This window comes from Aythya ferina (genome assembly GCF_964211825.1).
Source record: "Aythya ferina genome assembly, chromosome: 13".
Lineage (NCBI taxonomy): Eukaryota > Metazoa > Chordata > Aves > Anseriformes > Anatidae > Aythya > Aythya ferina.
The window spans coordinates 2,186,565-2,202,924 of record NC_140311.1 but is presented as its reverse complement, the minus strand read 5'-3'; the positions used below and the strand labels follow the sequence as shown (position 1 = coordinate 2,202,924).

The window sequence follows — 16,360 nt, the reverse complement described above, 5'->3', positions numbered from 1 at the left end:
CTATAATATCATCTGTGTTGGTCCTTGGGTTTTGAGCTCTTCTGTCAGAGGAACTTTAGTAATGTTAGCATAAAATGTCAACTGTTTCTTGTTGTTAGGATCATGCATACCTTTCTAATCAAGTTAATGATTTGGAGATCCAAGGCTTGGGAATAGATTTTTGAAGTGTTTAATCCTTTTCTTTGTGGTTCTTTTGAATTTTAGAGTTCTATCTGACAGCAAGTGCTTGGCCTTCCTGTGAGAGCTGACCTGTGGTTAAGGGATTCCAGTGCTTAAGAAAAACCACCAGGGAGTGCCTGACTCCCAGTGCCACCACAGGCTGGCAGGGCAGTCTGGTTACAACCTTCTGAGGGGGCTAACCCACAATATCTCCAGTGGATGTTGCTTTGGAGCCTGTTCTGTGTTAGGGCTTTCTGAGGACAACTTCTGCCTTGGCGTAGGATGCCCTGGTTCCAGCAGCCCTGTTTGTGCCCACTGGATGGTTACGGCTGCCTGAGCACACGGAGGTTGGGAGACCTTGGCAGAAGGATGTTTGTCTGATGTATTTACCCAGGAGCAGATGAGCTCATTGAAGGCATCTGCCCAGCAGCCATCATGCTGCCTGCATGGTTCCTTAGGATATTAATTAACAGCAGTACAGAAAATATGGTGCCTCTTCTGCACTGTCTTCTCCTGTGAGGAAGCTTAAATTTTAGGCACTTCCCAAAACATAAAGCAATAAGTCGGTCTTAATGTGGTCTTTCCTTTGCATAGTATCTTGCTCTTACTTAGCTCTGGCAGATACCTGGTCTGCTCTTCCAGCCCCTTCCTTCTGCACTGTACCCAAAAGCTGTTCTAATTTTATCTTACCTCCCCTTAAGGATTCCTTTCATTTGCTTCTGTTGCTTTTCTTATCACTTTTTATGCTTTCAACTTCATTATGCAATTGTTCCAACCGTGTTCAGTATTTGATGTTTTATAACTCGTGTCTGCCTCTTTCCCCCATTGTTGATTACTTTTACACTTCTGTTCCTTCACACTGGCTTTAAAAATAAAATACAAAAAAACAACTTGAACATTCCTTGTGCAATTACTGTGAGGTGTTGCGCGTAACCCTTGGGCATACATTAATTTCTTCGAACACCTATTTCCTGTGTCCTTTCTCTCCCTGGCTTGTATTGAATTTCCACCTGCACTTACTGAGTCTCTAAACTTTACTCTGCTAAAATGTAATCTACCTTTTTAACTTTTAGTTGAATATTAATCCTAGTGAATTCCTTAAAGACTGCGGTCCTGATTCTTCCCCACACCTGCACCACCAGCCGTGTCACAGAAGCCTTGCTTAAGAATTACTCCTGACAAAGAGCCATCACTTTTTTCAAGCTGCTTATGATGGAAAATTATACTTTCAGCCAGGCCAACTGTAAGACTGCACAGTAAGGAAGTATTTTTTCCCCAGCATCCACAAATTCAATGGAAAAATGGGGGTGGGAGCAGATCAGGTGCAGCACTTGCTCCTCCTTGCCAGGCATGGAGGAATGAAGCAGCAGGAATGCTAGGGAGGTTCTCACTGATCTGTGACTCATGGGACTCACTAAATAGTGAGTTTCCTGAGGTGCTGCATTGTTGAAGGTGTTCAATGAGGGATGATCTACAGAAGAATCAGTGTAGAGTTCAGCTTTTCCTCAACACAGGAGGGAACAGATGTATATACTAGAGACCTGAGAGCTGTCTTCTGCATATGACTTCAGCTTCTCTAGTGAGAGGTCTTCTGCAGAGTGACTTCAGGACTGCCCATGCATGGATGTGGTCTGTCAGAAATACCCCCCTGAGGTGAGGAGAGATGCCCTGGCCATGGTAGTGTCCCTAACAAGTCTGCTGAAAGGCACCTGTGTGGGATGGGATTGAGGTCACCCAGGGCAGCATCCATCACAGAATGATGGGCAGATGTCACAATGCAGGGGGACAGCCTTGGGGGGAGTCACACCAGCAGGAGAAATAAACTGCCCAGATGTGGGTGGTAGAGCAAGGAGTGGAGAAGAGGATTTCCTGTGCCCATAATGTGTAGCTGTGCCTGGAGAAAAATGCAGTGGTATGTGCAGCAAGTGGGAAAGGAGGCGGGTCCCTGAAGAAAGGGAGAGTGGCTGTTGTGCACCTGCGGTCTTGACTTTTCCATCAATTTCCTTCAAAAGCCACCTTTGATAAGCATGGGGTCTACTTGGTGGTCAACAGAGGACTTGAAACACCTCAAGCGAATCCTGGTTTTCCAGGCATAAGAATTACTTCCTGGAAATCGTCAGTTATTACCATTAAATGTACCTCTCTGTAGCCAATTACTAATGCATATGAAATTGTATCAGTGTTAAAACTTTCTGAATGTATTTTTCCTGTTCTTCTATAGCTTTTATCTAGTCCTTGTGTTACTGTATGTAATTAACACATCTAATAATATATAGACTTTAAGTGACCTTGTTAATGTCATGGCTTATGAAGTTTGTTTTCATGTAATGTTTTCCTCTACTGAATAATTACATTAATTTATAGTAAATTCTGAGTACATGTATTTTGGAAAATAAAATTGAAATCCATTGTGCTTTCAAGAAACATTTTCAAGTAAAGCAAATGATGTATATTAGTATGTTTTTAATAAAGTGCAACCTGAACATGTCTCATACTGCCTTTCTCCACAGAAAGGTAGCAGACCAAAGACTAAAGATTTCTTGTGCAGAATTAAGACAACTTTCTTAACCCTTCTTCACTTCAGCATTTCATCTCAAGTGAAAACTCATGATCAGAACGCATGCTTTCAGCTCAGGTTGAAAAAGTATTCTTCACAAAAGAGTATCTGTTTGGGGGGAGAAAGCTCTAATTGTAAATATTAGTTCTCACAATAAATATTTCTGTAGACTTTGAATTGACTAAACATCACTTTCAGCAAAGTGCAAAATCAGATCAACCCACATCTTGTTTATTTACATGGCCAGCTTTAATTTATCATTAGTTTTATTGAGCAGTAAAGCTTTTAGTGCAGTAGACTTTCACTTAATAGTCTTTTGGTTTATTTTTTTAAAAGCATTTCTGCCATGGCTAATATAATGATAAACTTTCTGGAGTAGAATTGGCACTTGCTGGTGGCTTATGGCTGGGTGTTGTTTAGCCATGGGTTCAGAAGTACCCTTAGCCACGGTATGCTGTGATCTGAAATCAGTTACCTCGTGATAAATATATTTCTTATTTGGCTGAACTTTTCATTAGACTACATTGTGCCAGCACATTCTGTAGGATTTTTGACCCAGCTCACTGCATTTTTTTGATTAGAAGATAAAAAACAATCCAAGGTAGCCTGTGAGTAAAACTGGGGAGGCACTCTGCATCCCTGTATGCAGTGCTCTCTGAGCAAGGGCACAGGAGCTGTGCCTAGAAGGGAGATTAAATAAGTGGAAACAAGTTCTAGAGCAAATCATGGGAAGAGAGAGGGCAGGTCATGGTAGGAGACTTTATTTTGAATTGTAGTGAAGGACTATGGGCAAGAGATGATTATTCAAAGCAGTTTTTCTCGGGGCTAGAACTATGCTTCTGTAGCCCCTAATGCACAGATGTGTGGGACTGAGCCTTTTCACAGAGAAACTCTTTTAATCGTGGATACAACTCTGCTAAAACTTTTCATACTGAAATGCTAAGGAAATCTGACTTCAGCTTCCTTCTCACCCTCTAATTTCCCTTGCTGGTTCATGCAAGCACCATAAGCTCTTTTTTTGTTAGTGTGTGAGGGTATTTATCAGTGGTGTCTGGGCTGAGATGCTGGGATAGTGACTGGCACCTGTTTAGTGAGGATGACTGTGCATGAAGATGGACCTGAGCTCACCGGGCTGAGGTCTGGGGCAAAAACTTTGAATTAATGCAACGCAAACTGAACAAGTACAACATGGCTGGCTGTGCTTTTTGTGCTTAACATGGACAAAATAGGATTCCCATGGCTTTAGATGGATTCTGCTTCAGTTAGCCCATGTTCTTCTGGGTTTTAGAGCTGTTGTTGCAGAGAGACATCTCCTCTGTTGCTGCTGAAACTCAGAGCTGCCTACAGAGATGTGGCTAGGGCTGATGGTGGAGGGGGCAAGAGGGCTTTGCTCTGCTCTTTCCAACAGCCAGAGTGCATTTCTGACCTGAAATGCGGAGCTCTGATGTGGCTCTAGATTCTTCTCCTGGCATGGAGAAGCATAGTTTGCATGTCTTCCTCTCTTTGCTATAAGAACATGCTTTAAAAAAAAAAAAAAAAGCTTCCCCTCCCCTAAATACCTATGGTTTTGCTCTATTTTAATGATCTCTTATGTATATATAATAGTCTAAGGCTCAGTATTTGGAAATTTAATTTTTGAAAGAATTAACAGAGAAGGCTTTAATATTTTTCATATAGTGCAGACTGCTGGGAAGAAAAGCAATATCCAGAGACAGTTGCGTTTTCACTGATGCCCAGAATTGAAATACATGTTGACTCTTGTTTTTTTATTTTTGGCATCTTCTCTTCTTGAGCAAAGAACTTCTGAGTGCAATCAATTAAAGAAAGGATCTGATTTGCTTTGTAATTGTTTTTCTGTCTGTATGAATGATGTAAGGGCATATTGGAAGAATTTACTTCACTACTCTGTCTTTTCTAAAATAACAGGTTTACTGGTTGATTTATGGGCTGTTTGTTTTGTTTTTGTTGTTCTGTCTGTAGGTGAGAAAAAGGTTAATTTGCTTGAGAAATCATGTCTATGCCAGAGAAGGTCAACTTGTTCCATCATCGTGTACTGCCATGGGAGGCTGACCTGAACCTAAGCACGGTGGTTTAATGGAAGAATTAGGCATCCTGTTTTTCTGTATGCTCTTCCCAGCATTTGTTTTTTTTCTTCTTGTTTTTATAGTTTCTCAGAAAAGGCAAGAGGGTGTTACTCTGTAGTTAGTTTCTTATTCTCACCAGAACTGATTCTGCTCCCTGTAAGGTTGTTTTTAATGTTCTGCTTCAAAAAATGTCAGACTCTGTGGCTGTGCCAAGTTCATGGTTTCTCCCATCCTCTGGCTGACCAAAAGGCAAAATGCCAAGAAGTAGAGATGAAGGCATTGAGATGTTGCTGGGCAGCTGGGCTGGGGAGCACTGCTGGTATGTGCAAAGGGCATCCCAGTTTCCAAGGGAATGGGCTCTTTCAGCAGGGTCTGCGTGTTAAAAGCACTGAGGAAATGCACGAATATAACAATTCTGAAACACAGAATATAAAATTCCTCATACCCAGAGCTGTCCAAGAACATAAGAATGTGCAGGCTGATGGGGTGCCTGGGGAAGTCCTCAGTTCCTCTTCCCTGGCTGCTCTGCTGAACTATTCTGGACTCGTAGGATCTGGACCACAAAGGATGAGGGACCAAAGCATTGTTGGAGTTTAAACCTTTTGCAGTGCCATCAGAGCTAATTAAAATGAAGGGTTTTCATGTTGCGTGTTTTTTTTTCCTAGTAGAACAAGTTTAATATTAATGAAACAGAACTGGATGTCTAGTTCCTTGCTCTATCAGCCATCGCTCACTGCAGCTGAATGCTAAACATCAAAGTCTCTTGTTTTTTTCTGCTCCTTTTTTCTCTTCGTATGTTATTTAAGTTCATGTACATAATGCATATTTTCAATATGTCTGATCATCATGTGTGGGAAAGGAAAGTGTAGTGATAGTCTATTTCAGAGCAGTAGTTTGAGACAGATTAAATCTCATAGAAATAATTTGGGTTCTATTTTCTGGATATGTGATGAGATCAAGAACTGGTTATTGGGTTTGCTCATATATTCTGCTGTATTCATTTTTATAAGTTTATTGAACTACAATCATTATGTTCTTATTTCAGTGTACTTTTTTTTTTTTTTTGTCGTTTTATATAGTTACTTGAAATATTTTTTGTAATTTTATTTTTGTATTTCCTGGGGAAATCTATTCTGACCAGGAGCCTGGTTTCTTGGGAGCTGCCAGCCAATCTCTGCTGTTGTAAGAAAGTGGATGTTATGTGGTCTGTTATTTCTTGAAAGGAATTGGATGTAGTGGATTTGGGAAATGGAAGTTTCAACTAATTTATTGGCAACCGAATGATAATTCAGTAGTAATTGGGTTGTGTTGGTAATGCATGAATTTGAAATGCAAGTCAACAAGAGTCCCTTTTGCATGGATATATTTGGTGTGTTCTCGGGTATTTCCTGTGAGAGACCCAAAGAAAAAGAGAAGTAATTCAAGAAAACTCATGTTTTTTCTAGCTAGCCTCATTCCTGGGGTCCTTCTTTGTATTTTTGTAGATGTGCAAGCGGTATTAAGGTTCAAGGGGTCAAAATGAAACAAAATACTTCATATTGCAGCAGGGACAGAAAAGAAAATACTTTTTTCTTTTTACTAGTAAAGTATGTAAATTATATGCTTGGAGTTTGTCAGTATGGAAACAAATGTCTTAATTTACTTGCAAGAGCTCTCAAGACTTCAGGATCTTCAACCTTTTCAGGTATAAAACCCCCTGCAGTAACAAGCGCGTTTACAGTTTTTTGCATAATTTACTATTTTTGATGAAAAATAGCATCAAAGTGACACCTAAGGCACCACATCCATTACCCTTTGATAAGAGACTGAAGTTGGTCAATCCTGTTCTTTTCATTTATTTGTACTGTTTCGGAGGGCGAAGAAATGACAATTGGGAAGGGATAGTTATGCAGGAACTTCTGAACTATAGAGGCATAACTGAAATAAAAGACTCGCTTCCTTTAGGCTCCCAGAGCATCAGCATATGCTTATGGTGGTCTCTTCAGAAATGTGCAAGTCAAAACATTTGATATTTCTTTCTGGTAGTTTCTCATATAACTTCTGACTTCTAAGTATTCTTTTTCTTCATTAAGTACTCAAAGCGTTCTTGGTGATTTTTTTTTTTTTAATGTTTAATTTGCACACCCACTTTAAACTTTGGGGATACATAGCACAACACACAACAGTTCCTATTATAGCTTTTAAAGATGTCCTGAATTGTTCTTTGCCTCTGAGCAGATCATGTATTGTACCCTGTTTAACTCCTTCAGGATGTCCAGGAAGAGATTTCATGTAAGTAGAGGCAGCCAGGCCTCCCTGTCCTTGAGCCTGCGTGGAAAGGGTGTATGGTTTGGATTTTTCAACTGCATAGGATGGGGTTTATTATCAGTGGAGTATGCATAGATCAATATTCAATATAGCTGTACACATGCATCCTTCAGATGTGTGTGCTGCCTCGGCCAGCTGTGAGAGCGTAGAATTTACTAAGGCAGCAGCAGCTTTTGAACTGGCAGGGATATCTCCTGGGACCAGAGAGCAAGAGTGAAAATGTGGGTGATGGAAATAGCTGTGTGACTCCCAAATGGTCATCATGTGCACCATATATACTGCATATGGTGTGGAGGGTGCAGAGCAGCATTCCTGAGGGATCCAAGAGTGATCTACACGCAGCTGTAGAAAGACAAAACGTGAGTTTTGGTAGAGATTTGATTATGGTTTTTGTTGCAACCATTCTGCATCAGATACAATCCAATGCTAATCTGCTGGGGCACAGAGTGCAATTAAATAAGGCCAAATCTTTAGGATAAGGTTTCTCCCAATCCAAGCAAGGTCTTTATCTTGCTTCTAAGTCTGGAGATACAGGTATCTCCTATATTAAAGTGGAGGGGATTGGGGAAATTTGTCCTTGGTTGTAGTTCTTCCATGGAGGGAAGGGAGAATAAACTGGACATCCTCATGAAAAGCCCAGGTGTGTGTCCAGCAGTGCTGAAATCCTCAATGAGGGGTCCTGCCTGAACAGAACCCCTTGTAAGTCCACACCTAAAAATAGGAGATACACTGGGGCACCTTGTTGGCAGTATCTATTTTCTTTACTCCTCCCCATTCTGAGGTTAAATTGCTGTCTCTGAGAAATTTTGTTTTGCTTTTGTATTGCTGCACAATCTCTCCTTCTGTTTAAGGTTGCTTTAGATTGGACAGGGAGCCTCTGTGGGGTCTGAGGGCAGTCAGTTCTGTGAAGCTTTTTCTCATTATGGAGAAAAGGCTTTATCCGAGTGCTTATGGTGTGCTAGGAGGCCTGTGTGAGACACAATTGCCAGGGAATAAAACCGTTGGCAGATCTCATCTAACCCACTTCCACGGCACGTACTTCAAGTGCCATACAGAACTAAACAAGACTCAAAATAAAACAGGGATTTGTCTCCCTGCGCATGAATTTCTTGGTTTGAGATGTCGTGTCAGGCAGGCAGAAATAATTATTACTGGGAGAAGATGGGAATTCTTCCCTCAAAGATGCTCATTCATTCATTCACCAGGAGAACAATTAATGACAACTCACTAATGGCTGCAACACTTTATTTTCTATTTCCAGTGGCATGTGCAGGCCCAGGCTCTGAGCGCCTGGGTCCTCCCTCCCTGGCCCTGGTTGCTTTGGCAGGGAAGCGCGGTGTGCTGCAGGGACCGGCGCTTCCCCGAGCAGGCGGCTGCCCAGCCAAGAGTAGCTCTGAGCTTTTGGCACTGAAGTAATGCATATGAGTAGCGCTGGGTAGGAGAAATTGCTGATTGTTTCCAGCAAAGGAATGGCAGTTGTGTTTTAACTATGTAATTAATTACCACCAATTAGGGGGAGGGAGGGAAAAAAGGTATTTGGGTTTTGTAGCTAAGCAGAAGTATGGGAGACTTCCCAGTAAAGGAAACATTTCCTTACAAGGTAAAAACAAAATGAAACATGCAAGGAAACAGAAAGGTCTTAAAAATAAGACTTCAATAAAATAAAATAAAAAGAATTACTGCTCTCTATCTAGTTTCCTTGTCAAGTTTTTGTCCTGAGCCTGTGTGCCATGTCAAATAGTCGATCTCCCAGCATTCAGATGTGTTGACTTGGCTTTTAACTCCTTCCATCATTGCTTATGCTGATGTGATGAAAATGGAAAAAGTGCCTCCAACTCTGCCAGTGTCACTGCTGATCTTTTGGAGGGCCTTTCCACAGCTGTAAATGCAAAGGTGTTTGGCTCAAGCCAAGGAGAGGCAGGGGATTAACTGGGGGTCTGTAACTGTGCGTATCGTGCGTGTGCAGAAGAAAAAAAGCTGTCTGGGGCTCTATCACAGGATAGCGGTCTGGGAGGGACCCACATCCCTTCGCTTGTTTTGCTGACCTGGGGCATGGGGAATGGAGCTGCATGGCCAAGCCTGGTGGCAGACCTGGCTCTTCTGGGGATGAACCACACCCCATCCAGCCCCTTTGCATCACTGGCTCGTTGGAGAAGTGGTGAGGCATCCAGTCCAAGCTGTTTAAAGGAAATCCCATTGGATAAGGGTGGTAGCTGAATATCAAAGAGATGCCAATGGAAGCTGGCAGCTTAAGGCTTTCACGTCTATTGAAAACTGTTACTCCTAATGTACTACCTCTTCAGACTTGAAAGGAGAAAACCCCAATGCTAGCTAATAATGAAGTGATTAACTGTAATAATATGCTGCGCTTCTGGAAGTGAGCAGTATAGGTGCAGACAAATCAGGAATGAATATACATTTGCCCTGCAGTTTGCAAAAGTGTATTCTAAATACACATAGAAAAGTATATTTATGATTTAATTACCATTCTAAAAACAGCTGCTCAGAGAAGAAATATACTGTCCTGTTGTTTGCATTACTCTTGCACAAAGAAACATCCAAAGGTGGCTTGTAATCTACTTTAACTGATGGCTTCTGTATAATTTATTTGTTTCTGGGCTGCATTTTTGACTATGCTGCTATGGCTGATCTTGGGAAGTGGAGGAGCGAGTCTGAGCTCAGGAAGGAATCGCTCTTTATCCAAAAAGTGCTGCTGTAGCAGAAGCAGTCTTTGATCCCAGAGAGACGATTGTGAGATTTAGGGCTTGCAATGTTCCCACTGCTGAATATGTAATTTAGGTCGCTGAACTATGTTTTGGTGGAAGATACTTATCTATTCCACTTCTTGCTGATGTCATGTGCTGGGAAATCAGATGTTAGAGTGCAAAAATACATGAGAGGCCAGCCTTAACAATCACATAAAATATAAATGGCTGCGTGATTGAGTGCTTGCAGTGTGGGACAGTGGTTAAAGGGGATGAAGGTCACATCACTTCTCTACTTCATTGTCCTGCTTTATTCAAACTCTGATTAAAAAAAAAAAAAAAAAAAAAAAAAGGCTTATCTCGCCTGCCTTTGATTTTGGTCTCTATATGTGCAGAGCGTGAGCAGAAAATCCAAAGAAAACTGTCCCCTACTTGCTACGTAGAAAGCATCTCTTGTAATACCTCCATTCAATTTAGGGAGGTTGAGAGGATGTTAAATTTGGAAGCTATGCCCCGTCTCCAACAGAGGTGTTCACTAAGAGCAAGAAATCTTAATTTAACCCAATATAGTTGTCCTAGAGAAAATTGACTTCCAAATGCATGGCAATGGGACTTGACCAGGTGACTGTTTGTATAAGTCAGGCTTCCCTAATCTTGGAGCTAGCTGTGCATATGTTATCCTGGTAAGCATTAGTTGAATCGTTTCATTGTTTAACGCAATCAGCTGCTGACTGACCTGCTAGAAAAGTCTGTCCAGATCTATGTAGCTTCCTGAACTTTTTTCCTTTTTTTTTTTTTTTTCCTGGAATCTGCCTATTTTTTACTTGGGGGAAATTGTTTACAGTGAGCGAACTTTTAGGAGGGTGTGTAGGTGCTCATCTTAGTTGCAAATGTACTAAAAAAAAAAAAAAAAAAGGTACTAAAAGTTCAGCAGATAGTAGCAATGCAAATCTTAAAAAACAAAAGCCCTCACACTGAACTAGAACAACAAAACCAACAAACACAACAAACAAAAACCAAAACAAACAAAACACCTTACCCTTGGGTAACAAATGGAGAATATGCCTCCTGGATAATTCATCAGGCAGAACAGTGCTCAGAAAACAGCAAGAGGAAAATATTTTTCCTAACTCTCCTGGTACAAGACAAAACAAGCAGTTTTCCTCTAGAAAAAAAAAAATAAAAATCAACAAATAGTGATCAGTAATGCAGCTGTGAGAAATATCAACTGTTTTTGCCACCTAACGTTAGAAATCTCACAATTTACAGCAGCAGCCGATGTCAGTCGGGACTCTGCAAATCAATTTTCGCATTTGTAGTTGCTAAGATCTGAAGAATCAGAGCTCCTAAATTCACATTTTCTGCAGGTTTTTATCAGACTCCAACCTAACTGTATCTATAGAAGTAATCAGCTTTCTCATGCTGTGACTTTCAATGACATATGAAGGTGTGTAGTACAGGATACCTAAAAATCAATAATAGTGCACCTTTTCAGTTAAATCTGGAAGCTTTAACAAGTTTGGAGCAGGATTTGGTTCTTTCACTCTTCCCTCCCTACCTCAGATGTAAATCCTGTATGAATGTTTGTATAAATAATATAAATACATGTATATGTTAGCATGTATACTAATACTCATATTCATATTTATTATTACTTGAATGCACCTTTTTGTGCTTCCTGATGGGTGATTAATTTGGCCAAAGCTCACAAAGCTAGTGATATATATTGCATTAAGTTACGCACTAAATCAAAGATATTGCCCTGAAATTTACTGTGAAAGATTAATTGCTGAAGTTATGAAGTAGAAGGTATGTGCAGCTTGGCATAATTTGTAGTTTATTTAAAACAAACAAACAAAAAACAACCTGCACTCTTACTAAAAGTTACAGGATTTACAGATGAGTTGATCTGGATTACCTTTGTGCAGTAGTTAATTATTGGCTCCTGGGCTACTAGCTTTTCCTTTAAAATTAGCTCCCTGCTCATTCAGTCTTGCTTTTAAAAACAGTTTCAGAGTATGGAATATATTTGCTACCTCAGCTGCAGCATTTATCTTAGGCATTGGTGAGTCTCTTAAACTGCACTAAGCGCTTCCAGCACACTTCAGAGTGAAGCTGTCGCTCTGAATTTCTCTCTCTCAAGAATTGATTAAAGTGATAATTCTTTAGCAGTTGTGGCATAAATACTGCTAGTAATGCCTCTAATGGATGAGAGGCACAAATAACTACTGAGTTCAAAAAAATTTGCAGAGTTTTTCCTTCATTGGCTTGTTATTCTGAAATAAAAATAATGTCCAAAATAATTAGTAATTGTCAGGAAGATTTCACATAGCTGTTAGAAGGCTGCAGAATCCATTTCCAACAGCAAAATGTGCAAAATGTTTCTGCAAATCTTCTAACATGCATCTGGCTGCATGCAGCCTTTCTGCATGCACACAAGTACTGTGGGGTGGAAAACAAATATCAGAGATTATTCACCAAAATAATTTAAGCTCCTATTAGATGAGACAAGGGTATAATTTTCCTGCCAGGGTGAGAGGAGGTGAAGAAGGAGAAAAAACACATACAAAGATTTTCTGTTTAGTACTGCAACTACATTTCTAAGTTGTATGTATTTGGTATTGTGCAAAGAAAATATATTTTGGAATACCATATCTCAATTATTTTTTATTATTTTTTCCCAGATCATAGTAACTTTTTGTTCGCCAGTAGTTACAGTTGCTTTAGCAAGTAAGATATATTGAGACATAATTCAAAATGACAGGAAAGGAGTAACCAATATACGGCGCACAAATGACTCCCTGTTAACATGTCACGTATTACATCCTTTATTAAAAACAGCCCCTGCTCCGTATTGGCAAACAGTGTTTACAACCATCACCCTCAGCTCGGTTTATGATCGATTGTCTTAAAGCTTACTAGTATGTGTAGTAAAATATTAGCATCAGTATAAATATACGATATTGTTTATATTATCTCTTTCTTTATATTGTCTTAGTAGGGATTTATGTTCAAACAATCTTTTTAATCACAGCTCACAGTTTTAAATGGGTTTCCTAAGGCAGACTGGATTCCAAACCATAGAGGTATTTCAGCAGCCAACTTTTTATACCCAGTTAATTTGCTGAGGGTTAAGGGCATAAATGTTAAACTGGTGTCTGTCTGTCTGCATCAGGTGTGCAACTTCCTTGCATTCCTCTATCCTCAGTTTTTGTACAGCCTTGTTTATCTTTGAGAGTAATTTTTAAAATATTTTTTCTTTATTATGTTATTTGTCACCCAACTTTTTGTTCTATAAAAAATTTAAGCTGTGCATAAGTCCTGAATTGCTATACTAAGGATTTAAAATTCCTGGATGCTCTGCTCAGTTTTACCCTTTGTTTTGAACTTTTTTTCTTTGTGCTGAAACTGGAAAATCTTGACTCTTTATTCCAATGTTACTGCAACAGATGTCTCTCGTGAGCTCCGTCCTCAGTGAACTTTTCTCAGCCAGCCAGCGAGTAGACACACTGTTACTGCTGAACAAGGGAAGACTTAGAAATACGTGGCTTTTTAAAGCCTGTGTATATATTTCTAGAGTGTGCATGTTTACACACAGATGCCAGACAATGTTTTAAAACAGGCTGCTAGTATAAACAAGTGGATATGCTATTATTTATTGATTATGATAATGCCTCATACACATTACAAAAGCTTTCATCAGAAAATAGGTTTTGTAGGGGCTAATCTTTGCAAACATCCAACACTCAGAAAGCCAAACCCGCCAGCTCTGTAAGTGCAGGAGGAGGCTGATGGACAGGGAGGACCAGCCCCTGCACTGCAGGCTGACGGGGGCCATGGGTTTGGCAGCGCTGGCAGGGGGAGCCCACCCTACTGCACGCTGCTGGCAGTTTTCCATCACGTGGCGACACCACCACACTGAACAAATGCCATGTTGTCTTGGTGGGAAAGGTGATGGTATGTTTATCGCACAGCGAAGAAATAAATGGTAGCCATTACAAAGGTGTATAATTCGGCAATTACAGTTATTTGTTTTTCTGACACCTCCTGCAAACAGTTATCGCTTCAGTCAAACATAATTTGATTATCTTTTTTTTTTTTTCCTGGTACTGTATATTAACAGGGCAAATAAAAGGGAAAATAGTGTGGTCCCTTGTAATAAAGAAAACAGCAGCAAACTATTAATGCTCTTTGAAAAGAGTAGTTTTAACAAAGTAAGCAAGAATCATTTTCTTTGGTTGAGTGTTGATTCCCTAGTGTGCTCTCAGTAAGTAATTAGAATGGCCCAGTGAATGTCAGCATCAGCTTGTTTATTCTCATTATTTTATCATTTTAAAAACCCTCTAGGTGATGAGACATGCAGTATAGAACATAATTACCATTATTAGCATACTAATTGGACACAAAAATAGGCCAACTACAAGGTAGCCAACTGAATAATTTCACATTAATCAAACACCATAGTGAATAAGCCTATTGTTAAATTGACAGCTACAATAATTGGCAATATTTCGCTGCAAAATATAAGAAATTCCTTGCAATATCTCTGCAACGTTATATAATTTAGTCATTTCCCATATTTTCATTCTTAACTTTGTACACGTAGTTCAAGTTCAAGAAAACATCATGATAAGATTATTAGTCTATTATCAAGTGGACGGAGTATATAAAGACCTGCTTGTTAGCATTCAGGAACAGATTCACATGATAATAGCACAAAAAGGATACCAATTTAGTTACTTGTTGCTTCAGCATTGAATATGCATAAAGGTTCATAAGACTTTTTAAAACTGTATATTAAAGTCTAACTCAAATCTTAGAGGGACAGAAAATGGCGAAGAAATTAAAGGGGGAAAAAAGCAAGTCCTAAAATAAAATTAAAAAAAAAAAAAAAAACAAAAAAAAAACAACACACAACACAATAACAACTGAAAAAAAAAAAAAGTGTGATCTGCGACTTTCGTCTTCTAGGATAATTTTCTGGCTGGAGCTGATGGTTTTTCGGTTGTGCATTTGTCTCTGTGCTACTCCAGTCTGATCGAACAGCAAGCTGGAAAGTTGTCGAGCCACCAGCAGAAGTGAGAACTCATGAAATGCTGGATTTGTGGCAGGCAGGAAGGGAGTGCTGGCCCTGCCTGTGTTTCGCTTTAAAACCCATGAGGGAAATAGGACAGGAAGGGAGCGAGTGGAAAGGCAAGGAGAAACAAAGAAGGGGAAGGTGTAAGCAGGGGAAAATGAGGGTTTGCAGCAGAGGGAAAGGAGCTGATAAGGAGAACAGAACCAGATGGTGAAACAAGAGGAGCAGAGCTAGGAGAAGACGAGAAGAAAGAAAAACAGTGAGGAAGAAAGAAAATAGTCATCAGGAAAAGGGAGGAAGAGAAGGTAAGGTGAGATTGGGGGAATGGAGTGCAGATTTGGAAGAATATGAAACAATATTCTTCTTTTATGAACTTGGAGGCAAGGGGAAACAGAAAGATCTCACTGAACGCAACATTTCCTTCCCACTCCCTGGGCTTTCAGATGGGAGGCTGGGAAGAAAGGTGGAGAGGCTTCGCTTTAAGTTGCTGTTTATTTTGATAGGAAAAATGTTTTTGGAAATTTAATGTAAAAAACTGTTTCATAAGGCTATTCACATGGCTATCGGATGCACATTGTGGATGGGCACTGAGGCTTCGGTGGCACAACAGCCATAATCCTTTTTCTGACCCCTGGATATTTGTGGATGGCTTCTCTGGTACAAATGGGCTGATCAAAGCCAAAAACTCATGTGGGTAAACTTGACCGATGGCATATAAGTTAAAGAAACAAAAGGAAAGGAGGGTTAGAAAGGCAAAACACTGGCATAAATAGCTTTTATAAAATGCCTGCTTTCACAACCCCAGACCTGGCTCCTGCTGCAGAGGCCGCAAGGCCTTGTGTAGGCTTTGGGCCTTTCATGCAGTGCTGGAGAAGGAAGACTGGGGCTTGAAGGCATTCAGAGCGGGCCAGTGGCTACCTGAAATACCACTTTGTTATTGCAGTTAAATTATTGAAATCTCTCTGCGTCAGTCTCCAAGCAGGAGAGCCTCCTTTGCTGGGGGGCAGACACTGCCTGGCCCTGGGGTGGAGGCTGAAGGGTGCTGCGAGCACTTACCGGTGGGGCAGGGCTGGCTCTGGAGCTGCTCTACTAATTTAATTAAAAGCAGGAGCAGCTTTTTATACAAAGTGACCTCTAAGTTTGTGTTGAAATTTGTCTGCCTTATTTTGAATTAAACTGTAGGTATGTATTGATTCTTCAATGTACGATTTTATTTCCCATAAAAATTGGATTTTTTTTTTTAATCAAATATATGATTTTTTTTTTTCTCTGGTTACTCTTTGCTTATTAATCTGATAGTGGGCAATTTTCTGGTAGTGAGTGGGGATGCCTGCTAGTCTATCGCAGATTGCCTGCAATCCCAGTTTATTGATTAGCTATTTTATTTCTCTTTGTATAGCCTTTCTCCTCAGCAGCAGACCCACAGTAAAAAAGCACAGCACTACTGCAGATATCTCTCGGTACAGAGAGA

At 40.2% G+C, this 16,360-nt stretch overlaps 1 long non-coding RNA gene across 11 annotated transcripts in view; it reads left to right on the top strand.

The window, feature by feature from the left end:
- Positions 1 to 16,360, top strand: part of LOC311443965 — a 114,664-nt gene that overhangs the window by 6,971 nt on the left and 91,333 nt on the right. For 3 of the 11 annotated variants that reach the window (XR_014697588.1, XR_014697589.1, XR_014697590.1), the window contains exon 1: positions 13,908 to 15,194. The exons of the other annotated variants lie outside the window; for them this stretch is intronic. This is a non-coding gene — a long non-coding RNA (uncharacterized lncRNA). Of the gene's footprint in view, positions 1 to 13,907; positions 15,195 to 16,360 lie in introns of those variants that run through there. 11 annotated transcript variants of the gene reach the window in all.